Source organism: Carettochelys insculpta, chromosome 6 (genome assembly GCF_033958435.1).
Source record: "Carettochelys insculpta isolate YL-2023 chromosome 6, ASM3395843v1, whole genome shotgun sequence".
NCBI classification, from domain to species: domain Eukaryota; kingdom Metazoa; phylum Chordata; order Testudines; family Carettochelyidae; genus Carettochelys; species Carettochelys insculpta.
The window spans coordinates 35502689-35529141 of NC_134142.1; the positions used below are offsets into that span (position 1 = coordinate 35502689).

Sequence of the window (26453 nt, forward strand, 5' to 3'; positions counted from 1 at the left end):
AACAAGTCCATAAACACTAAGAAAATATTGAATAGCACTCAAACATCTGGCCAAGATATTCCATAATTCCAGAGCAGATCAAGTAGGACTTGTTCCCTTTATAAATAAGGAAAAGTGAAGGTTTCCTTTCACATGGGAGGCTTTAATTAGGGCTTCCAAGTATTCAGCTGTAACTGGGGCAAACACAATGAGAGAAAGCAGGCCCCAGGGTCTCCACAAAAGTGCCACAGCAGGGTAGATTCTTGTTATAATTATAGGTTTGTCGACTTCAAATAATTTGGGAGGCCTCTGAATTTTCGAGTTATGTATTTAAATCATCCTGGATTCACTAGTTCAGGTATCAGGAGCAAGCAACAGGAAATTCACAGCTCCCTCCAAACAATAGAGCTTCTCCCCAGACTGCATCCTAATGAAAACCAGGAGCTCTAGCCTTCATGATTTGATACCTAAAAGCCATTAGAGCTACACAGCAAGCTCTGCCATAGTAAACTTTGTTATTTGACTCATAAGCACACTTCCTAGTGAAAGGGACTGTAGAACAGTGAATCGGGTAATCATTCACTACAGGTTTGCCCTGAACTGCGGTTTATTATGTTTTAGCAATGATTCAACATAGTTGAAAGAGAAATGGTGCAAATCAAATACTTGACATTTCAGCATGCCATCAAGGAGCTGTCATTTCCCTTTTGAGGTAGTTCTTTTTATGTCTGGAATGTTTTTTGAACTGACTAAAATGTGTTCATGTGTAGAGGGACAATGTTGCCCAGTGAACAGTGGACTAAGATTCAGGGGACAGATTCTATTCCTGCCTCTTCTGTGTGACCTTGAGCAAGTCATTTCACCTCTCTGAGAATGTGTTCCCTTCTTACATTTGCCTGCTTCTTTGACTGTAATAATCTGTCACCAGTGATTGTCTAGCACAATATAGCCTCTATACTGCTTTGAGTTGCAACATGCAACTAATAACAAAAAGTTGAATTAATATTGTATTATTCTTTCATTTGCAACCTTTTAAAATGGATACATGTTACCATGGCTAATTAAACATATATAATGGAGAATAACCCAAGGGAAGCTTTTTGAAAAAAAAATCACGTCAGTTTTACTCAAAAATTTAAACTGATTATTCTGAATATATTTGCCACCTGGGTGAAGCTCTTATTAAATAAATAATAGCAAAGTCTCATTACTGGTGAGGAAATGGTAGCTGATGTGTTTTAACGTAAGTTTCACAATAATTTTCTTTTTAATAATACTCTGTTTCCACTTACTTTTTGTCTTTCATCTGTGGGCTTCCTAAACAAATTTCACTGTGTTTGGAAAATATAAGAACAAATGATTCTGTCATTTTTTGAGCATTATTGAAACAAGTAAATGCTTTTTCCACTATAAAATTATTCCTTATGATCTTTTTTTTTGGTCAGGTCTATGAACAAACTTATCTGAGGGTAGAAAGTGGAGATTTAGTCTGGCATCTAAATTGTCCCCATGGATTAGACTGAGTTACAGCTATTAAAAATTGCAGTTTTATAAGTACACTTTACATAAGACATTTTACTAAACTTACACGTTTCAGCTATCGGTGGCTATGCTACATATTTTGGGCTAATTTAGCTACACAAGGAAATGTATACAGAAAGCATCTTTGGACTGATACAAAGACTCCAGAGAAGTCATCAACCTGGCCTCTGAAGACCTCTGAATTAGGATTCTTCTGCCGCTTCTGTGGCTTACAGGTGGAAAGCTTCCAAAGGTACAATGTTGAGATTTTTCCCCTTACTAAGGTATGTAGAGGTTAGACACTCTGGTGGGGGCTAGGCAAACAGTTAACGTATTATGGAACTTTTATCCAACCTTACGCCAATGCAAAGCAAGAAAATGGTCATAGGCTTGGAAAGTACATTGCCTTACAAACTGGGATGGTCTACATAAAAGTAATGCTCCTAGTATAAATTGTACATATCATTTTCCAGTTTATCAAAGGAAAATATGGATAAACTGAGCTTACACATTTTGGAAATATGGAGTTTAGTTCTTCTCCTCTTTTCCTACAACTATATTACTAGCTGAGAGTGTGAAGTACTCAGGAAATGCCACAGAGAACATTGAACACCAACCTTATATTTGCCTTTTCAGCCTAGTGAAAGGGGTTATCAAAAGGTTCTTATCATTTTTCCAGTCTCATACTGAAGCCTTGATAGGTGTTTAAGGTGACATATGGTCACTCCAGCACTGTAATGAATGTCATACAATGAAGGGACCCATAAATCAGCCTTTTAAAGATTTGCTTCTTCTATCATCTGTTGAGCTCCTTCCTTGTTTTATGTGAGTTTGTACTTCTCAAGTGACTTCCATCAATCTATCAAAGGAAACAAGATTACAGTGTATGCACAGGCATTTCTATACCTGTCTACAAAACATACATCACATTAAAAGCGTAAGAGAGACGATGCATTTCCTGTTGATTCACTATGAGTTTTTAATTGTCTATTTATAAATGTTACCTTGTTTTGAAGTGCTATCATTAGTGCATATTACATGTTGCTCTCAGCTCCCAACTCACCTTGTGTGCTGTTCTTGACTGCTCTTTGTTTCATCTCATTGAAGTGCACAAAGTTACACACAAAGTGAACATTTATACATTTATTGTACTCCGTTACCCAGTCTATGAGCTTGAAGAGTGAAAAGTCAAGGTCTGAAACTTAGGAATGTGTGTTTATCATACAGATCCCTGCAAAGTGTGAACATAACCCTCAGAAACACTTAAAAAGTCATTTCTCATTCAAAATTCATTATATTCTTCCTGCAAATTTAGTAACAAATTGGCAGTTTCTATTGATTAACCAGAGGATGTTGTGGAAACTTGAAACATATTGAAAATGCCTCTAACAGCAAATAATGATTTTAGAATTGGAGAACAGTACATAAACCAGCTGAAAAGGGCTGAATGGTGCATTTCATTTACCTCTCATGAGGAATAAGATTGCATGGGCCCTAAGATATTTAAATAGCTTCATAATATCTCTGTACTTTTATGAAATAGATGTTTTAGGTTTGAAGCCAAACACTTAACTCATTTGGACCCAATAAGAATGCCTAAGAGTAAAATCACTTTCACACATTAGCCGTGTCTACACGTGCACGCTACTTCGAAGTAGCGGCACTAACTTCGAAATAGTGCCCGTCACGGCTACACGTGTTGGGCGCTATTTCGATGTTAACATCGACGTTAAGCGGCGAGACGTCGAAGCCGCTAACCCCATGAGGGGATAGGAATAGCGCCCTACTTCGATGTTCAACGTCGAAGTAGGGACCGTGTAGTCGTTGCGCATCCCGCAACATCAAAATTGCGGGGTCCTCCATGGCGGCCATCAGCTGAGGGGTTGAGAGACGCTCTCTCTCCAGCCCCTGTGGGGCTCTATGGTCACCGTGTGCAGCAGCCCTTAGCCCAGGGCTTCTGGCTGCTGCTGCTGCAGCTGGGGATCCATGCTGCATGCACAGGGTATGCAACCAGTTGTCAGCTCTGTGTATCTTGTGTTGTTTAGTGCAACTGTGTCTGGGAGGGGCCCTTTAAGGGAGCGGCTTGCTGTTGAGTCCGCCCTGTGACCCTGTCTGCAGCTGTGCCTGGCACCCTTATTTCGATGTGTGCTACTGTGGCGTGTAGACGTTCCCTCGCAGCGCCTATTTCGATATGGTGCTGCACAACGTTGATGTTGAACGTCGACGTTGCCAGCCCTGGAGGATGTGTAGACGTCGATGTCACTACATCGAAATAAGCTATTGCGATGTAGCGTTCACGTGTAGACATAGCCATTAAGAAGAATAATCATAACTAAAACTGCCGGTCATCAAGCAGTGAGGGCCTGATACAAACTGGCACCAATTAACAGATCAAATTAACTAGATTCTCCAGATTCACTTCTTCATATTCTCCATCTTTTCTCCTCCTTCTCTTCACTCTAGCCTTATTCTGCCTCTTCCTTAAGAAATTCAATCGTAAAAAAAAGTAATGCAGTGTGAGGTTTAATTGGTAGCATGTCATCCCTTTGTAGAATTCTGAGTATAAGAAAACCTATATTTTTGAATACCATGAAATGCACAGTTAAGACTACATGATTAACCTTAGCTCTGCCCTCATCCAGTCATGACCCAATAAACCTTTTTAACACATATATCTTTATTCTGCCAACTTCATTGTTGAAATGTGTTAAAGAAGGTGAAGATCTTATATCCATTCACTCTAAACCACAGGATTTCATCCCGCAGTGATGAAAGAAAGAAAGAAAAAAAGAAAGAAAACCCACAGAAAGTTTAAAAAAACAAAAAACATGAGGGACAGCAAAGTTCTCTGTGAATGGTAATCTGAACTGTGCATTTTGTAGTTTTCAGAAGTTATGTTTTCCTCAACTTCTGCAAAGGGATGACATATCACCAAGCAACCTTAAAGCCACTTTAATGCAGCAGTTTGCCATTGCATTTTGAGAAGGCAAATATATGATATTGATAGAAGTTAGTAGACGTTTAGGCAGATTTTCATTGTTATTCTACTGTTCAAAAATTTCATTCATTCTATCTGGAAATAGCAGAAGTATCACATAAGGCAATCATACAACATGAGCGATGAATTGCAAAGATTTAGCATAGACCATTCATATTCACTAAAATAGGAAAGGCCATGCTGTGCCTATTCATGAGCACTTCTCAGGTTAACATCACAATGCACCAAAAAGAAACTCGTGGGGTTTTTGGAGGTGAGGCTGTAACTTGGCATCCCCTTGATCAAATGATGCACTATTTCAGTCACTCTTGCTCTACCACAGGGCACGCAAAAGTTCAAACCTATCTGAATAACTGTTTGGATTTTAAAGCATTTAGCTGAGTTTTAAAGCATATAAAGTGTCAGGAATGGATGTCTTCAAGCCATCTCTCTGCACTGGCAGGTGCAGAGGGTAAAAGCACATGATTTCTTAAATGTTATGCTTAGTTTGGGTCCCTAAAAGACTTAATAAGTGCCACAAACTATCTTGGATAAGAATTGACAGAGGGAGACCACTTTGCCTGCAGCTCATCATTAGTTTGATCTCTCATTGAATGCACTTATAGCCAAAAGCTCTTTTAAAACAGTTACTTTTTCTTCCCCAAGGGCTTATCAATACAGAATCCCCAGGCTGAAGTGATTCCAAAATTGGGTCACTAACCCTACTCTGAAAGCTCCTGAGGCACACCACATTTTAATCAATTTTAGCAGATTTAGAATAGCAAAATTGTAAGGGGATATCATGAAGCAACTTTTACTATAATGATGTACCCACATCACAAGACTAGCACAAAATCATGGTTGAACACAAAAATATTATTTGTTTCTGGGAGAATAATGAGGTTTTGATGCAGTACGAGCATGTAGGAAGGCAGAGTTTCTGTTCCAAAGGACTTAAAAGACAAATAAAAAATTAAAGACAGCACAAAAGCTATGATAAAGGGTATGTAACCACATTGGGTTTTCCTTCCTTGCTGGTGAATAAAAGGACTCTTTCTAGGATGCTTTGATTAATTTAGGCTTACTACGGAACAAAGCAGAGAAACCAAAAATTCGAAGCTTATTACAGATGTCTTCTGCTTTCGGTCAAAAATTCTTTCTGGTATATTAAGGTCATGGTGTCAGATTCACGATGCCAGAGCATTCCTTTTTGTAAGACCCAGTATTGCACCATTTCTTCCTCCTCTGTCCTCAGGTGTCGTGACTTGGCCCAATAGCTAGGTCATAATATAGTCTGCTTCTTCTGGGGGATCAGTGCTCCGTAAAACAACGTTTACATGCCACTAGTCCTCCATAGAAAGGAGGAAGGATGGAAGAGCTTTGGGGGTCAGAGAAAGCAATACAAGCACATGCTGAAGGCACACTTGAAAAAAGGGCAGCATCAGTATCAACACTTGGGAGAAGCTTGCTCAGGATTGTCCCTAGTGGAGAGTGGTAATCCATGAGAGGTTTGTGTAATTTGAGAGGTTCTGCCACAGCATGGATGCGGAGAGGCAGAGAAGAAGAAAAGAGCAGCAAAAACTGTTCCACACTCCTCCAAGACCTAACAACACCTGCTGCTTTTGTGATAAGACCTGTGACTCCGGAATTGGGCTGGTTAGCCATTAACAGACTCACAAATTGGACATGAGGATGTCCTACTCATTACTGAGCGACCTCCAGGAAGAAGAAGAAGACTAATCATCCTTTCAACATCTTTCTTCTCACCCTGCCTCATTCAGCATCACCCTTCTTCTAGGGTTGAGGGTTTCTAGGCTTCAGTCTAGCATTCTCCATCATAAATTACAAACAGACCCTTATACCTGTAAACTGCTGTCCCCTGAGTCTACCCAGCTCCTTCTTCATCGTACCAACCCACTAGGGTCTTGGCATTTTGTCAAGGCTCACCAGAGAGGCAGGATTCATTTCAGTAGTCTACTCCTCACCTAATTTTCCAAGAAATTGTACCTAATACCCTCCTGAAGCCCACAGGATCCCATGAACATTTTGCTGTTAGTGTGTGATGTATACTTCCTGGTTACATTTACAAATAGATTACAAAAGGCTAATTATAGTTAAAATTTTAATAGTTAAGTCAACTATTATGGAGACAAAAAGGTTGCTTGTAACAGCACGTTTCAGTGATGTGTTTCAAATCCGTATTACCATCTTATTTACTAGGCTACCAATAGCATACTCAAATACATCAGATTCTTCAGGACGCTTTGCCTCATATCACCCCTGTAAGATAAGCATGTACTACATTTCCCTTTTTAGAGACAGAGTGCTGAAACACAGCTAGATTCAGTGATTTATCACAGGTCGCATAGAATGTCTATGCAGGAAAAGGAACTTGAACAGAGATCATCAGACTCAGAGGTTTATATGTTTCTCTCCCACTGGCACTGCTACGTACTACTCATGTGACATGCACATAATATCTATTAATAATTTATTAATATTTTATTTATGAATGTATGCTTTATGTAAAATATGACCTTTATATCCTCTAGATATAAGAAAAATGTCAAGATATAATATATTTGACACCTGCAAAATCTCAGCATTTCAATATTCTTCTATTTGTTTTGAAAAGCTCTTCATAGGTATAACCTATAATTCAGTCTGTTGGTGCTTCAGAATTAGAGTTGGGAAAAAAATGGTGTTTTTTTTTGTGGGGGGTATTCTCAAATTGAAAAATAGTTTAATCTTGGGTTGAATTAAAAACCATAAGTTATGAACATTTTTGGTGAACCAAAAAATCAAAAAACCTTTTGGTCACATCTACACTACAGAATTTCGTCAGCAAAACTGGGATTTTGTTGACAAAACTAAGGGAGCATCTACACCACCAGGCATTTTGTCAACCAAGTCTTGACAAAACAGAACACTTTCCCTGACAGAGGCACCCCTCTCCACGTGGAGGAATAATGCTTCTGTTGACAATGTACTGTTGACAAAAGAGCTGTGTAGATGCTCTGGGTCCTTCTGTCGACAGAGAGAGGTCCTCCATGGTGCTGGCCAGCCAGAACCAAGAGGCACCCTCTGCCCCAGAAAAAGGGCTCTATGGTCTGTGCCTACTTTGGCTTTAAAGGCACAGGGAGTCCAGGAAGCCCCATTCTGGAAAGGAGAGTGTGCAAGCTGCCCAGCCTCCACATTGTCCACAGCCACACCCCAGCACCTGACAGCAGCAGCTGGATCAATGGCCCAAGCACCCAGAGATCCTCCCAGCTCCTCCAGGAACCCCACCAAGGGTCATAGGACCCATCCTAGGCCAAAAAAAAGTGGGTGCCCTTATGGTCCAGGGCAGAACTGAGGGATCCGCTGGCCCTGTGGGGAGACAAGGCCCTGCTGCTGGACACTGTGGCCAGGTGGCACAATATTCCGGTCAATGCCCATATTGCTGAAGCCCTGGTGGAGCATGGTCACCCTGGCCACAGTTTGGAACGAGTGTGGGCAAAGGTGAAAGAGCTCCGCCAGGGCTATATGAGGATTTGGAATACAAGCATTGGTCAGAGACAGCCACAGCATCATGCCTCTTTTATGAGGAGCATTATCATCTTCTGGGCAGTGACGATGGCTCCCCCTGTTAGGGCATCCTGGATACAGGTAAGGTGGACCTCCCATCCCAGAGGGAGCAGGAGCCAGACCCAGAGTCCCAGCAGGTCCTCACTTCCCAGGGTGACTCCAAGGACTCAAGTGAGGTGGCACTGGTAGTCACCCTGGAGTCTGGCCCCTACAGCACAGCAACCTCCAGGGTGTCCCCAGACATATTTAGGAAGTCAAGTGAGTATCACACAGAAACAGGCCCTGGGCATGGGGGACTGGGTGGTCTGGAGCTGACATATATATTGGTGAAGCATCCCCAGTGGTCCACCATGGCCTGCATGACAGGGGAGTGGTACCCCTTCCGGTTCATGGACTGGACCGTGCTGTGGTCCAGGACATGGATGGGAATGTGCATCCCATTGAACACACCGATGAAGTTTGGGAAGTCCATGGTCAAGAAGCCAGCCATGGCTGCATCCACATCCCCGAGCCAGATGATCCTTCTCAACAGGATGTCATTATGGCCCTGATAACCTGCAAGAGGAGGAGACTGAACACACATGTGAGGATCTGAGGGGGCTGGCCCATGGGATCCAGAGTGCCCACCATCCCCCGCCAGCCCCCCTATCTCTCTGGGGCTCTCCTGTCCTGTGAAAGCCACACCCCCCAGTGGGTATGTGCTGGGGTGGGATGGTGCAGTGCCCCCTGGGATGGGGCTCACCTATCAGCCGCGCACCCCTTTCCTCAACCCTCTCAAGGTTTCCCCCTTGTGAGCCACACCTCGCGCCCCCACAATGCACGGCCTGAGAACCAAGAGTGCCTTACCTGGATGACCATGGTCCTGATGGTGGACTTGCCCACCCCAAACTGATTCCCAACCAGAAATAACAGGCTGGGTGGCAAGCTTCCAAAGGGCCATGTTTTTCGACCTGGATGGCAGGCAACATGCATGTGTCCTCCTGGCATAGGGCGAGGGTGAGCCAAGCACAGAGCTCAAGGAATGTGGCTTTGCATATTCAGAAGTTCTGGACCCAGAGCCAGTCATCCCATTCTCCGATGATGACCCCGTCCCATTAGTGGCACTGGTTAGGTACTTCCATACCTTCCCAATGATTGCTGGGGCGGGGGGAGCCTGGGAGGGAAGCACCACTAATGTGTCAGACTCGGGGCCCTGACAGCTGGGGGACATGCAGGGTGCCTGAACAGTAAGGCAATTGCCACTGCCAGCATCAGCCACTGCAGCTCCTTCTGAGTCCAGGGCATATCTGGAGCTTGGTCCAGTTCCATGGCTGTGTGCTCAGAGAGAGCTGCACAGACTCTGGGCCACAGGGAGCGACAGATGGGGAAGGGCCCTTTAAGGACTCTTGGGGCTGGCAGCCCTGTAAAGGCTTTCCAGCCATGCAGTCTCTGTCTGTGGGCTTCCAGGTCCCAATCTGCCACCAGAGTGTCCTGGGTGTTTGGATGATCTCTGATAACAGAGCAGGTCACTTTTTGGGAGCTGCTTTTGTGTGTTGATGGCATCTGTCAACTGAGGTTTTGTCGGGACCTCTCTGTTGACAGATGCTTCTAGTGTAGACATAGCCTTTGAACTGAGTTCCAGTGTAGACATAGCCTTTTGTTTCAGACAGACTTGGAAAATAATTGTATGGGTTTCAAGCATTTTCAACAAGAGGAAAAAGGCGGAAGATTCACAAAGTGGCCAGAGGAAGAAGTTGTAGTATATGTGCTTTTCTTGTAAGCATTAATCTAATATTTAGAGCTCTCCCATGGGTGGGACATTAGGGGTCAAGTTCCATCCCTGATGTGGAGACTTGAACTTAAATCTACCTTACTGTAGGTAAGTGTCTTAAGTACTGGACTTATAAAGCAGCACCTCCTTTCCAGCCCTTTTGGTCACCTAGATGTTATTTCCTTTGTTTTTTGTGGAAAAATGTCAGAAATATTCTTTTTTGTTTTTGTTTTTGTTTTTTTTTTAAAGTTGGATGAAAACAAAGCCAACTTGAAATTTCATTTTTAAGTGAATAAACTATTTGGTGGGTGGGAAAATTACCTGTCACTTTTCAAAATCACTGCTTTTCTACTCCGTCCTTACTTGATTCCCTCATCTAATACCAGTCCTCCTCTTTCTTGTAGCCCCTTTAGCCATCTGGAGAAAACTTACAATTTATATCTGAAAACATCTTTTCACCTTTTCTGGTCTTTGTTCCTCTACTTTTTCTTTGACTTTAAGTTTCTACCAGCATTTAACTTTGTGAAGCATTTGGGGATTTAGGTTGTTGTAGGAGTCATGCCATGGAAAATAAAACTGCTCTAATAAATGGCCATATACACCTGAGCCCTCAACAGCATGGAATTTCATTGACTTTGGTTCTTCATGATCTTTATTGCAGGATGGAGGCCTGTCTTTGTCTCTTGTGGTTGTGATTTTTAAAAATTCTCCAGGTTGGCTTAAATTCTGCTCCAGTTGAACTCAGTAGAGTTTTATCATTGACTTCACTAAGGTTGTGTTTACACTGAGCCCTATTGCCAATAGTTTGATGCAAATAAGCAGCCTCAAAATGCAAAACGCCAGCCATTTGCATATTTGTGCAGCTTATGTGCATATTCATGAGGCTGATGTGCATATTCACGGCAGAAATCGAACAGTGTAGACATGGTTCTGTTGGCAAAAAAACCTTTTGATGGCATCCCCTTATGCCTGATTTTTTCCAGACTTTTCGAGCATTTTTGAGACTGCTTATTTGCATCAAACTGTCGGCACTAGGTCTCAGTGTAGACACGGCCTAACAGAGGTATTAGGCACATGCTGTGTAAATACGAAACACCCAAATTGTATTGCAATATTATTTTGTCATAAGTAAAATTACCATTAGTGTCAGAAATGAATGTACAATACTGTACCTTATGCTGAGATATAGACAAATTAACTTGTAACATGAGAAGATTTGCAGTTATTTATAATATGAATTGATTGGTTTAAGGGAATGGGGGAGGATGCAAAAAATAGATAAACATGTCCTTGGTTATTTAAGGTAAGAAGATTATTCAAATTTGTGGTCGAGGCTGTCATTATTTAACTACCCTTTTTTTTTTTTAATGTGATTTGGTATTTCATCCACCACAATGTCAACAAGGGTAATAAAATAGCAATTTAAGGCTGCATTAAAAACCAAACTAAATGGCACAATACTTCGGAAGCTATTAAAAAAAAAATCACAGCAACAATTCCTGTTGTTAGATATATGTTTGAAACATTCATGTGGAAAACAATTGTTGTTTGTGGAAAAGGGGATTCTGAGTGAGATGAAGGGGCCCATTCAATTCTTGAAGACTGATGTATGCACATGGAGGATTACATAGTTTATCTTCTCCTATCCTGTCAAGACTGATTCCCATCTGACACTCTGTGTGAAAGGTGGGGGATGGGGGGCTGCAAGAGACCTTAAAGTATCTTTCCTCTATAGCCTTCTGCTCAAAAGCTTCCAAAAGTCACAGATTCTCTGACCCTGGGAGGTAGCTGCCACCACCCAAGTGAGAAAACAAACAAACAAAAACTTTTCAAAATCTAGGAAGACACACTTGGCATGTCTCCCGGTGGGTTTAACCCCAGTCGCTTAACTCTTTTTTTGAAGAGAGATTGAAAACAAAGAGGAAGATATTAAGCTACAATCGGATAGCTGACCTTTCAGTCTTAGACGTGCATATCCACAGAACATTCTCTAGAAACCAGGAATCAAATCACCTCCTTTAAACAAAAAAAGGTGGTTTATTAACAAAAGATAAAGTATACAAAAGAAAGTGATAAAGCACACTTGGTTGACAGGTGTTAAAGATCAACCATAAAAAAGGTACATAAAAACAGAGAATTATTTCCCTGGGATTCAGTTTAGAGGTAACAGTGTACAGATAGGGTACATCGGCCAGCCTGAGGATCCTGCAAAACACAAAATAAAACAAACAAACAAACTAACAAAAAACCTGATCATGTCTGAGTTACCATTTCCTTTCTACTTACATATCTATATGCCCAGATCATGTTGTGGCCTGAATATTTACTGAATTCCTTAAGCCCTGCTTAGGCTTACACATTTTTGTGTCTCTCAGCTCCAGCCACACAAAAGACAAAAAGTCACCAGGTAACCGCTTCAATTCAAAAAGATCCCCTTCTCTCTTCCCATTGGTTCACCTGGCCTCTTATCAACAAAGAATCCATTCTCTCTGGCATTCATTCATGACATATCCACAGCTAGTTAAATTATTTATCTTCTCCTCCTTCAGTTCCTCCACCTCCCAATTTTCACGGCACAGCTGTTGAAACATTTCATTATTAAAAACTAAATGTTTGTGGGAGAGGCAGTTCAGACTGTTCAGAAGGTCAGTTTAAATCCAAAAGTTCAAATGAAAAGTTGAATGTCTGCTCTGCCAAAATAGTTAGGCAGTTTTACATGAAAGAAAGAAAGAAAGAAAGAAAGAAAGAAAGAAAAAGAAAGGAAAAGGCTTCCTTGGAAGACTGATTCCAATTATTTTTATTTTAGAAATTTGTTTTAAGAATACTTATCTCCTAATACTGGGCTTGATCAGACATGCGTGAAAATGGGAAGAGAAAAATAAACTATTCTTTCTCAAACTTCAGATACATTTGATCAGCTATTTGGTCAGCTGTTATGTGCCAAGTAAGCTCCGAAGATTAATTCAAATGCTTTTGCAAATAGAATAAATATATGTACGAACCCTGTCAATGGTGAGTATAAGAACTACTGTTGTCACATGACTAAAGTAATTATTCAGTAGGCCTGAGTTCAGCTCCAGGGAATCTCCTTTTACAAGAATGTCTACTGGGTAACCATAAGTACAATTAGAATTTTGAGAAAACTTATGGAGAGGTGGAAAGTTTGTATAGATGTCTTTTAATCTAGCCTAATAGAAAACAAAGCAGATTGGTAAATTTTCCTGAGATTTACATCAAGATGTAATTGAAGAAATTGTTGCAAAAGCAGATTTTAGTGTTTCCCATTCTGCATTTAAATTTCTGACAGTGTTTGCTGAGAGATTTCAAATCCACTACAGATTTGTGATCCCCAACCTCTTCCAAAAGACAAAGAGTTTCCATTAAAATGCATACCAAGAAATTCCTTTGATGGAATTTCTCTTTTGTTCTTCTTTGCAAAAGATAAGGAACTATTTTCACCTAAGATGTCCATATTGTTCATAAAAATTTTTGCAGGTTTGAGCAGAAAAATGTGTTTCCTGATTATTATACCACCTTGCCCATAGGCTCACCAGAAGATTTCCTCCTGAGTATTTTGATGAGGCCAAGAAATGTTTGCCTTAGGAGTTCATTTTCCAAACATGTAAGGATAGATAGATGTAAGGAAACACATATAAAGTTTTTTTTTAAAGGAAATTTAGTGGAGCATTGCTTTCAGATTTTTTTATTTGGTTTGCAGTTCTGGGGAAGGAGGTGAAAGATAGTCTTATGGTTAAAGAACAGGTCTGGATTCTGTTTCACACATTTCTATGTGATTTTGTAGAAATCATAGCTTATGTATGCCTCCCCAAAAGCAAAATGAGGCTTAACAGTGCTTGATGGAAATTCCAGGAAACTTAAATGGTTAACAAATTGAGGAGCACTTGTGAGATCCTTGAATGGAAATGGATCCTTCCAGTAGAATAGATAGTTGGTTTAGATATATCTGAGTCATGAACATATTTATGGAGAAAACATTTAACTAGATTTTTAAATATGTGTGTGTGCACGTGTGTGCGTGTGCATGTGCGTGTGCATGAAATTTTAGGGCTTGTCTGTGCTAGCTGCCTACTTCGAAGGGAGCATGGTAAGTAGGGTGTTAGGAATTTTTTGATGAAGTGCTGCAGTACATATGCAGCACTTCATTAAGCAAATTCCCTCCCGCAGCAACTTCAAAGTGTTAAACTTCGAAGTGCTGGCTTGTGTGTAGCTACAGCTCACCTGCTGGTACTTTGAAGTGTGCAGGGTACTTCGAAGTCCCTTTACTCCTCAAAATTTAAAACTTCAAAGTAAGGAGCTAATATAGACAAGCCCTTAGACATAGATAGCAGATCCCCAGAGGTCCACACATCACACACTAAAAGTCACTAAATTAATTGTTTAATTCATAATATATTTTATATGAATTAATGAAAAATAGACATTTTGTTAATCATTCCCAGTAATTCAGACGTTAAGGACGTGTCTACACTAGCCAAACACTTTGAAATGGCCATGCAAATGGCCATTTCGAAGTTTACTAATGAAGTGCTGAAATACATATTCAGCGCCTCATTAGCATGCAGGTGGCTGCGGCACTTTGAAATTGACACGGCTAGCTGCTGCATGACTCATCCAGACAGAGCTCCTTTTCGAAAGGACCCCGGCAACTTCGAAATCCCCTTATTCCTATGAGCAGATGGGAATAAGGGGACTTCGAAGTAGCCGGGGGCCTTTCGTAAAGGAGCCCCGTCTTGACGAGCTGCACGGCGGCGAGCCACATTAATTTCAAAGTGCCGCGGCCGCCCGCATGCTAATGAGGCACTGAATATGTATTTCAGTGTTTCATTAGTAAACTTTGAAATGGCCATTTGCATGACAATGTCGAAGTTTTTGGCTAGTGTAGATACGACCTCAAAGTTTCAAGAAAACTACTTTAGACTGTTTCGTTAATTAAAAATATAAGGATTTCAGAAGGAGGGAATCTGTTCTTCATCTGTCATGTTATTCAGTGAAGCTGAGTAGGAAAATATAGAATTATACTAAAAATCAATGTGAAATAACTATGAAAGGAAGGAATCTTTTGTGATTATTTAAAACAACACAAGATATTCCCTCACAAAATTTGAATAGAACATTCCTCAATAAAGAAATCTAAATTCAAGCCATATTTATATTTTGGTTACATTTCTTGTTTTTCTTGCTGTTCTTGTAGACTCCAGAATTCTTCATTAGTACAAAACCAAAAGAGGAATGAATAATGAGGAGTCTACCTTTTTAATTGTAGTGCTCATTAATTTATATGACCCAGGTTTAGCTGCATTGACTTTACAGTTTACATTTATGTCTTATAAAAAATTCTTATTTTTTTAACCAGACCAACATCAGAAATTCTGAAAAATAGTAGACTCTCTATTCCAGTGTTTCCCAAATGGGGTTCTGCAAAGTGAAAGTAAGGATTCTGCTAGAAAATTCCACTACAATAGCTGACTCTCCTGTAGCTCTCTGCCCTGTTGCTGCTGCTGCTGAAATAGTAGCACTAAATTTATTTGGTTTAATGGCTGGCAGGGCAGTGGGAAGGATCCGGCCATTAAACCAACTGAATTTAGTTTCATTATTTCAGTCTCAGCAGGGCAGGAAGCCACAGAGAGCCTCTGACTTACCCTACTATCCGAGCAGCCACACCCCTCTGGCGAGTGTGGCTGAGCTCACCGCCACCACAGTAACACCTCCACACCAGCCTTATATTGAGCACATGTGGCCACCTGGTGTAGGCTCCATAGCCAGCGGCATGGATGGGTTCATCCCATTTCATGGCTGAAACAGATTAATCCTGGTGATGTGGGGAGGTGGGTTTGGGCTGATAACAGTTAAGCCTGGGGTTGGGAGGGCAGGTTTGAGGGATGGGGGGTAAAGGTTGGAGGGCAGGGGCATAGATTTGGGGGCTGGAGGCTGAGGCTGGTAAAGCCTGGAGATGTGGGTGGATTTGGGGTTAGAACCTGGGAGTGGGGTTCCACAAAATTCTTTACAGTTTAAAAGGCTTCCATGGCCAAATAAAATTAGGAAACACTGCTCTATTCAGTCATCTATTCAGTCACCCTTAATTGGTCATCACAGATTTTCATGTCATTTCATTTAGATAGAGAATGGTCCTCATTCTCTGTTGGTGTAAGTCTATGTGGATCTATTGGCTTCAATCATTATTCCTCAGTTTACACTAGCTGAGGATATGGCCATTTAGTTCTTTCTTTATACATTCAATAAAATGTATGTTCCTTCAATGGCCACATAGTTCTGTATCCCAAAGAACTTGTCCAATTTACACAAGAAATAGAGAAATTGGTAAAATAAGGCCCAACAATCATCAGAAACATACATGTAAATTATTATTACTATTTTGCAGAAGTCACCATTAGAAATCCAACTTTTGCCACACACCACATTTATTGCTTTGTAATTAGAAGGGAAAACTGGCACCCCAGAGTGGTAAATTAATGGAAACTGCTGCCTTTTTCTTGGTGATCATTGTATTCTCTTGATTAAAAAAACTGGTAATAGTTTTGAAAAAAAATACCCAAAGGTTTAAATGAAATCTAACTCTGGGCAACTTCAAAGGCCAATCCATAAGTCTTTGTGGGGCAAAACTCTCCCTGAAGTCAAAGGAAGTTTTGGCTAAGGACTAAGATTTATCCCCTCTCCCCTCAAATGTGTGAAGTAATTCTAGTTCTTGCTCATTCTCTCATTCTCTCATTCTCTTTCATTCATAACAAAAAGCAGTCAAGTAGCACTTTAAAGACTAGCAAAATAGTTTATTAGGTGAGCTTTCGTGGGACAGACCCACTTCTTCAGACTATAGCCATACCAGAACAGACTCAATATTTAAGACACAGAGAACCAAAAACAGTAATCAAGGAGGACAAATCAGAAAAAGATAATCAAGGTGAGCAAATCAGAGGGTGGAGAGGTGGGGGGGAAGGTCAAGAATTAGACTGAGCCAAGTATGCAGATGAGCCCCTATAGTGACTCAGAAAGTTCCCATCACAATTTAAACCATGTGTTAATGTGCCGAATTTGAATATAAAAGCCAGCTTGGCTGTTTCCCTTTCCAGAACGGTGCGATAATTCTTCTTCAGTAACACACATAACTTTAGGTCATTGACAGAATGCCCCATTCCATTAAAATGTTGACTAACTGGTTTGCAACAACGAAGGGTCCTGTCGCACCTTATAGACTAACAGAAAAGTTTGGAGCATGAGCTTTCGTGAGCACAGACTCACTTCATCAGATGCTGCTCTTGGAAATCTTCAGGGCCAGGTATAAATAAGCCAGAGCAAGGGTGGGGATAACAAGGTTAGCTCAGTCAGCAAGGGTGAGGCTTACTACCAGCAGTTGATCTGGAGGTGTGAACACCAAGGGAGGGGAAGCTGCTTCTGTATTTAGCCAGCCATTCGCAGTCTCTGTTTAAGCCTGAGCTGAGGGAGTCGAATTTGCAGATGAATTGTAGCTCAGAAATTTCTCTTTGGAGTCTGGTCCTGAAATTTCTTTGTTGTAGGATAGCTACTTTTAAGTCGGCTACTGTGTGGCCTGGGAGATTGAAGTGCTCTCCTACGGGTTTTTATATATTGACATTTCTAATATCTGATTTATGTGCGTTTATTCTTTTATGTAGAGACTGTCCAGTTTGTCCGATGTATATAGCAGAGGGGCATTGCTGGCACATGATGGCATAAATCATCCCTGATGACGCTACAGCACATCTGATGGCTGAGCTCTGTAACTTTACTCTCACACACAACTATTTCAGATTTGGCGACGATATATACCTTCAAATCAGCGGCACAGCTATGAGTACCCGCATGGCCCCTCAATATGCCAATATTTTCATGGCTGACCTGGAACAGCGCTTCCTTAGCTCTCGTCCACTAACACCCCGTCTCTACTTACACTACATTGATGACATCTTCATCATCTGGACCCATGGGAAGGAGACTCTGGAGGAATTCCACTGGGACTTCACCAACTTTCACCCCAACATCAACCTCAGCCTGGAACAGTCCACATAGGAGATCCACTTCCTGGACACTACGGTGCTAATACACGATAGCCACATCAATACCACCCTGTACTGTAAACCCACTGACCACTACACCTACCTTCATGCCTCCAGCTTCCATCCCAGACACAACACATGATCCATTGTCTACAGCCAAGCACTAAGATATAACTGGATTTGCTCCAACCCCTCCGACAGAGACAAACACCTACAGGATCTCTACCAAGCATTCCTGAAACTGTAATACCCACCTGAGGAAGTGAAAAAACAGATCAACAGAGCCCGACGTGTGCCATGAAGCCTCTTACTACAGGACAAGCCCAAGAGAGACACCAACAGAACACCACTAGCCCTCACCTACACTCCTCAGCTAAAACCTCTACAGCGCATCATCAGAGACTTACAACCCATCCTGGACAATGATCCCCCACTTTCACAGGCCTTGGGAGGCAGACCAGTCCTTGCCCACAGACAACCTAACAACCTGAAGCAAATCCTAACCAGCAACTATACACTGCACCACAGTCACTTTAACTCAGGGACCCATCCATGCAACAAACCTCGTTGCCAGCTCTGCCCACATATCTACACCAGCAGCACCATTACAGGACCTAACCAGATCAGCCACACCGTCATGGGTTCATTCAGCTGCACATCTATCAATATAATTTATTTGTTGTGATAGTGTATAGACTAGCACGGCTTCCTCTCTGTTACTATCTTTCATTCATATGTAACCTCATAAGAAAGACTTGTCAAAAAGCATAATCTCAGTAACTGCTACAGGTTCATATATGCTAATGCTTTCATTATTTAAGGTAAAAGTCTGCTGCTTATCCCTTTGTACTGTAAGATGATTAGAAAGGTTGCATTCCTGAGATCCCATTAAAATGAGATAAGCATAACATGCAAAGGAAAGGTGACTCAAAAAGGTCCCTTTTAAGCATTTGTTTGACAGGCCCTTGGCTCCCTGACTCATTCTAATGTGGCTGCCATATGGCACAGGCTCAATGTAAATATTGCACTTGCCTAGTGCAGTTGTAAATGATTTAAGATATTGAGTTCAGCCACTCCCTGTGGGAGGACTTAAGGATATTTTCCTTAATATTCATTCCAAATTTGCTTTATTTTCATCTTTTCTTCCCAGTACTACAATTTTTCTCCCTTGAAACATGTGAAACAACTCTTCCTCATTACTGAGACTTAGAGTATTCGAATATTTTTAGACACATTTTTCTCCATGAATTGTCATTACAACAAGCTATAAAATTCTAGGACCAGATCCTCAGCCAATATAGTTTGGCTCTGTTAACTCTGATAGTTGCTACATTGATTCATATTGTTTGAGGATCTGACTCTTCCTTTATATTTTCCCTATAAATCAGTTGTTCTTGGCTCCAGTTCTTTATATTGCTCTTGCTGTCCTTTTCTGAATTCACTCCAGTTTGTCTACGTGTTTCTCATAATCAGATATCCAGAAAGTAGTATTCATTAGAGGGCTCACTACAATCACTTAGGTCTTAATCTTGGACCATTTATGTCACTGGGAGATTTTCCTTATCTTCAGTAGGAACAGGATTAGAACCTAAGTAAGAAACTACCCTTGCTACATTTTCTATCTATGACATGACACACAGTACATATGACCCCCTCCTCTCAAAAAACAGAAACAAAAACCTAACCTATTTCATGCTCTTCTAACTGCTTTGCAAAATCATCTTGCAAATTCGCTAGCCCAGGATTAGAAATTAAGCAATTAATAAGAAATTAAGTAAATTCATGGCTCAATCTACCATGAAAATGTTTGTATGTATAAAACACAACTGAGCATTAAAGTTTCAATAATGAATGATATAATAAGTATTAAACCTCATCTTGCCAAAGCTCTAGTGATAGTTTGTAATAAGGTTGAATTAAAATACATTAAAAAAACTCATGTGGTGGATCAATTAGTTTTAGTAGGAAGATTTAATATTAAAATAACATTTAATTTATGAATAGGTCAAGAATATATTTCATGAATGAGTATTTCTTTGAAACATTTAATCCTTTTTTACAGTTTAATAGTCAGCTTTGTTTCCAGGAGTCATTATTTACACACAACACAAACCTTTATTTTTTATAAATGTTATATTATTTTAATTTTATGACTGGTAAAATTGAAAGTGCAACAGAGCAGCAGAATGAGTTAATCAAACAAAGTTTGGTAAGTACAGAATTTATAGCACTATATGGTCACACAAAAAAACTGTGTGTGCATGCTGAGGCAGGGGATGCTCTACTGCATGAAATTCCTAGTTTAGCTAATTAAAAGGAATCTAAGGAGAAAGGGTATAAGCAATCCTCAGGTCATGGTCAAAGTCCCCAATTCATCAAGCAATCGAAGTAGATGCTTAACTTGAAATGTGAATGGTTCCAGTCACCTGCTTCAAGTTAAGCATGGGATTAACTACCTTCCAAATTTAGGACGAATGCAAGGAAGTAGGCATGTGTGCAGGACAGCCAATTGCAAAGAGAAAACAGTCGTTCTTAACACAAATTATAGTTATAGAAAGGCAGCATGAGATTTGCCTCAGTGTCTTATTCATTCTGTGAAACTATAATGTGGAGTATACAGAACGTATTTTGGCCCATGTTAATAGCATTCATTCTGAGTTTCACCAAGAGATGACCATTCTTTGGCTACAGTCAGGCCAGCTTTCCCAACTGTGCATCCAGGAAGAGCAACAGGTATCCTGTTCATAAATGTGGACAAGAGTCTGAATGGCAAGCATCCTTAACTGTGATGTCTCTGTTATTTGAATGCCAGAGTCTGGCAAAAAAACAAAGACAAAAACCAACCAAACAAACACAATTCTGTGCACAAGATGTGAACTATGTAAGATCTGCATCATTCAGTTTTATATGAATATTTCAACTTTGGAAGAAGTTAAGGGGATCTTAGAGCCTATCATGACAACTGATTCATACTATCATTAGTTCCATATACTTACAAGCATATCTTTTTTCCCCTTCTCGAAGAAACTTGTCTATATCTCCTTTGAGCTTACTGATCATTTGCCTGAATGTCATTTAATACAATGTGTTCATCATTTGCAAGACAAAGCCCAGATAGCTGTTCCGTTTTTCCTAAGGTGTAGAAAATAACCACCCATTTTTCAATGTTTCTTGACTATCTGAGGCATTAACATGCAAAGGTTTGTGTACAACTGGAAATCCCACTCCCAACATTACTTAGATTTTCGCACCCCTGAGGCACAAGTGAAATCATGGCTTTCAAAAGATTCCATCCACACAGCTAAGAGCTATCAACCCCAAATTATTATTTTTTGAAGTCAGCTGTGTTTCTGGTGATCTATGCTGCACCCTATCACCTGTAATTACTTCCCATTTAATGCGAAGTCACCAATTTTGTCATTTTATATTTTCTAGCACAGGGACTAACTCTCCCATATATTTCATCATGCCTTTATAATTCAATCTGTTACTCTAAAATTGCTTCCTTTCTCCCTATTTACTTTCCTCAGCATAACTGCAATTATCGCTAAAGACTTTAGAGACAGTTGTGGAACAATATTTCTTAGGTCTATTTCCTGGTCATTATACTGCAACACTTTTCCATTTAGCAACTACTCATTGTACTCCTTGCCGCCAGACTCATTATGCTACTTCCATCTTTACCAAGCTGCTTTTGGTATGTATTAAACTAGCTATTTCAAGCCAAGTATACACACAATGCAAATGCTATGTCTGTGGAACATTAGACCAGGTAATGCTCTACCAGCTAATCCTTGAAGGCCAAAATGCATCAATGGGAGACTTCTATTTTCAAATGGTAGTCAAACTAATAAGTCAATTCTTTACCAGTCCTGTAATTAATCACATTGCATGTTGATACTTCTGCACTGAAAAATGCTCACACTTAGGTCTGAAAAACTCAGCATAGTGCATGCACCTTTATCCTTAATGTTTACACTTCATAAAAAAATAGACTCAATGCTATTTAGCTTGGCATTGCCTCTCACTGATTCCATATTATCTGTTTCTGAATTAAGCATCTTCACTGCTCCTCACTTCTGCAGATCTTCCTCATAGTAGTTTTAATATTGTTGAGTGTCCTATTTTTTGGTTGTGTTGGTGTCTTTAACACGATAATTAAATCAGGATTTGACTTGTCAGTGGTAAGTTTGGAAAAAAGAGTTTTGCTTTTTCTTTGGGCCATGTCTAAACTACAGTAATCCTTCAAAAGATGGTCTTCTGGAAGATCTTCTTTTGAAAGAGAGCAGCCACACACAAGGAAGCTGATTGAACGATCAATCCGCTCCTTTGACAGAGAATGTCCTCTAAGTCCCCACTCTTTTGAAAGAATGGGCTAGGGAATGAAAAATCCAGTGCCACGAGGACTGCTTTTTCAAAAATGGCCCCGTGCAGTATTTACACATGTTTTTTTGCAAAAGAAGTTTTCAAAAGAAGGTGCTCTTCCTGATCTGGGAGCAGACGAGGGCTTCTGGAAGAAGAACTTCATTATTTCAATTTCAGATTGAAAGAGTGTATTTTGTGTGTGGACGCTCTGTGAGTTCTTTCAAAAAAGGGCCTGCTTTTCTGAAAGAACTTGCTAGTGTAGATGCACCTCACGTTTGCTTATTTCTTTTGTCACCTTTAGATATATTTTTAAGTCTTGGTGGTTTTAAAGCACCATTTTTAACTGTCTGGTAACTTCTCTTTAGAGAATTTCTGCTTTATACAATGTATATGTAGTATTGTATAAGAAACCAGATACACAAAAAATATTCAGTAGCATTACTACTACTACTTAACCCTTGTACTCTGCATGCAGCACAGGTCATCTACAAGTCTCCTCCACTTCACTCTGTTTTAGGACAACACTTTTAGTTGGCTCCAGGAGTACCCCAGTTGTTGGCCTTCAATTTCAGTAGACCTTCTCCACATTGTCTGGGGTCTTCCTCTTTTGCATTTTCCTTGCAGGTTCCATGTGAGCTTGCCAAACTATGCTGGATGATGTGAGCTTGACGGGCTATTCTGGATAGCATTGGATTCACTTAATTTAAACTTTTATAAATGCTATCTCTAGTCTGCTTTAATAAGCACTTGCCAAGGAACACATTCAGGATTTGTTTCAATGACTCTAATCAGTGGATTAATGACACACCTGACTTGGTGCTGCTGTCTTCAAAACTACTCATAGTGATTAACAAGTATGAACTTTTACTTCATAGCAACAAGCACTTTAGGCTGCAGCCTTTGCCCCCTTACCAACTCCATTACTGCTAAAAAAGTTAATGTAACTGAACCATAACATTGTTATTCAAATGTTTTGTTATAATGTTTTTATTCCTGACAGCCATTTGTGAAATAAAAGGGAATATATAACTAAACATTATGTTCCTAGAAGCTTTTGATAACTGGCACGTTTCTACTTCCACTGGAACATGGCAGTGATTAAGATTCCACTATTTCTTAGCTTCTTCCTTATCCTCAGTCTCACATCCTCTGTAAGTCATTGTTAGGAGGCTTAGTGAGTCATCCATATCACATTACAGAGTCTAATACATATTTAACCACATTTATGATTTCTCTCATTTAATGTTATTTGGTTGTTTAGTTGCTTTAAGCACCTGTTTTTGCAATTTTAGCTCCTCTTTTTAGTGTAATTTATATCCAGGACTCTATCCTTGGCCATCTCCTTCTCTGTATCCTGAATTAATACATCAACCGTCTTTCCTGGGGCTCTTCCTTAGTATCTGTTTATGGTCCCATATGGCGACTTCAACTGCCTGCTAGAAGTAGTATGAAGTCCCCATATAACATCACTTCAGCATTTCTGTTATGTATGTTTCCCATTGTCTCTCCCAGCTGATCTCTTTCCTCCAGCAGTCAAAAACTACGGGATGCCACTAATATATAATATATAATTTCATATTTAGTATTTAGAAAAATTAGACATGCAAAGATGTGCACTGATGTTTTACATAACACTGATTCCCAGCCAAAAAGAACTAATAAGTAAATTACATCTGGCACCAAACATATACAATAATTCTATTTATACATAATCTTTTTAGTAGCATTGTACAGATTGAGTAAAATTTAAAAAGAAATAAAAATTGTTACTAAAACGAAAAGAGATTATTAAGGGTTTGTTCTTCTCTCACAAGTTTAACACTGATTTCACTGACTACTACTGATTTGTTTTTGTGTAAGTGTAGCTAAAACCAGGCCATAAGAATTTTGTCACCCTCTTTATTGGTCATTAGAGGACAGAAGAGAAAATGGAAAGGTAATATGTAAGATCATCAGGGCAGGGACTATATGTGGAGACAGCAACTGGTATATTTTTGACATAATACTATTTTTAGGGTATCTAAAGGATCCTATCTAGAATAATGATATAAGTCTGCATACTGTGGACAATATCTATGATAGGAATACAATTGTAACAATGAAAAAGAAGAATCTAATGTAGGTGAAGATGTTAAATTTAACCAAACTATGAATGTTTATTGTTACCATTGCTCATTTTCTTACTATAAAAATAATATGAAGGTGGCCAAATAGATATTTTCCAAATTATGAAAAGGGACTGATACACTGTAAGAGTTCCCTTATTTAGCATGAACAATTCAAACATTTTGTAAACAAAAATGAGATATGGGCAGGGAACTCAAGAAGAACAAGTTCCACACAGTAAGTTCTTCACCCTGTGCAGAAAGTCGGAACAATTGCTATTGTAAGTCATACTTAACACTATTTTCAAAGCTAATGTGATGCAATGGGCTTGTGCAGCTCCTCTTCATCGGGGTAGATTTCACCTATGAAGAACAATAGATACATAGGCTTTGAACCAGTAAAATGCTGACCATCTGTGCAAGTTGTTCACTGCCCTCAGAGTCATCTCCCAATGAAACTAAAAGGAACTGAGGGTAGTCAGCACCTCAGAGGAGGAATTAATACCTTGGGCAGCAGATTTTGAATAAAACAAACTTCAACATGCTGTAGGAAATTATGTTTTTCATGGGTTAGGAGGTGGTAAAAGTCTCTCTGAAAAAGGGGCACTGTATCCCTGCTGAGTTCTGAGGGAAGAGGAGTCAGTGAAGGCACATCTAACAGCTCAGAAACAGATTTTTTTTCTGTGAAATGAAGGACTAATGGAAATGGTGAACAATCAATAAGACATCACTACAAATAACCAAAAAGGACTCACCACATTTACTTCTGAGTCTTGAGTGACAAAATTTAATCCAGAAATACATCCACATCATTAGTTGCTTGAGAATAAACATCATTACCACAAAAAGAAAGTTACATAGAGGCAGAGATTGTAATATATTTGGGAAATCTGCCACATTTCAACATCTTTTTCACATCCATTTTAATTAGCATTCATTTTTAAAGAAATCCTGTGACATTCACAGTCCAACTAAGCATGGTGAAAGGATCAAATTGGTTTCAGCAAAATCAGTGGACAGAGCAAAATAGAGCTGGCTACAGTTAGATGCAGAAAATGACACTTTTACCTTAAAATACACAAAAGAGGTTTCAAGGGAAGAAAAAAGATAATAGACAGCATATCACCTGAAAGCAAACCCTGTTGCACTCTATTGTCAACTGACTTTAGCCAGATTATTATTTTTTCCAGACAGAAAGAAAACAATAAACAAGATGAAGATCAAAGTCATGACTTTGGTGCCCCATTTATTTGCTCTGAGCTGAGGTAAAAACATTATCCCATAGTCCCATAATGCCATCTGGAGGCAGGAAATTAAAAAAAAAATGGCTCCAGATTCTTAGGATACCTGGAGTACCAGTGTCAAATCTGGGAAACAAGTAAACTTCCATATACACTCAAGGCTGGTTTGAACATAGTGCTCAAGTGATCAGTGGGTATAGAGAAAGTCATGACAAGGTCAAATAAAAATCAAAATCATATGTCTCCCTTCTTTCAGCTAATAGGCATTATCTTTCACTTATTGGTATTCTGCACCTTTTTGCCAATATTTTAAGGCAACAGTAGAAGGAGAGAGCAGGTTTCAATATGGGCTCAAAGAGTCAATGATATATGTGCATATGTCAAAAGAGCAAAGGGTAAACTTAAAAAAACTGAGAGATTTCAGAGAGACTAACAACCTCAGAGCTTGTATGGACTTATTTAATCTCTTTGGTATGCAAAATTGGACTGAAGTGATTGAAAGAACAGACTTAGCACAACAGATTTCCAATTTATTGTGCTTTTGACTGGATGAAAATACTAGGAGGACACTGTGTCTTATGACTTACCACTTCTGCTCAGGCCCCAGGTGAGACTTGGAGAGGCAAAGCTTATAAAAATGAAAAAAAAAAAAAGGGAAGAGAGTGAAATTAGCATCCTCAAAGTTTTAGTTGAAGCTCTGGGAAAGGGCTGGGCCCAGTGCAATATCCACATTAGTTCATCTGTTCCTATTTAAACACAAGAGACACAAGTTTAGAACAAATAGAAGACACGCACTAGTTCATTTTCTAACAGAGCTAGTAAGGAAAGAGAACTTCCACCCTACAAGAAATTCTGATATTTTGAAATATATTTTCATTTCAAATCAGAAGGAAAAGTTAA

General features: G+C 39.8%; 1 pseudogene; it reads left to right on the plus strand.

Annotated features, from left to right (window-relative positions):
• Positions 1–26453, plus strand: part of LOC142014626 (2-oxoadipate dehydrogenase complex component E1-like) — a 116612-nt pseudogene that overhangs the window by 83944 nt on the left and 6215 nt on the right.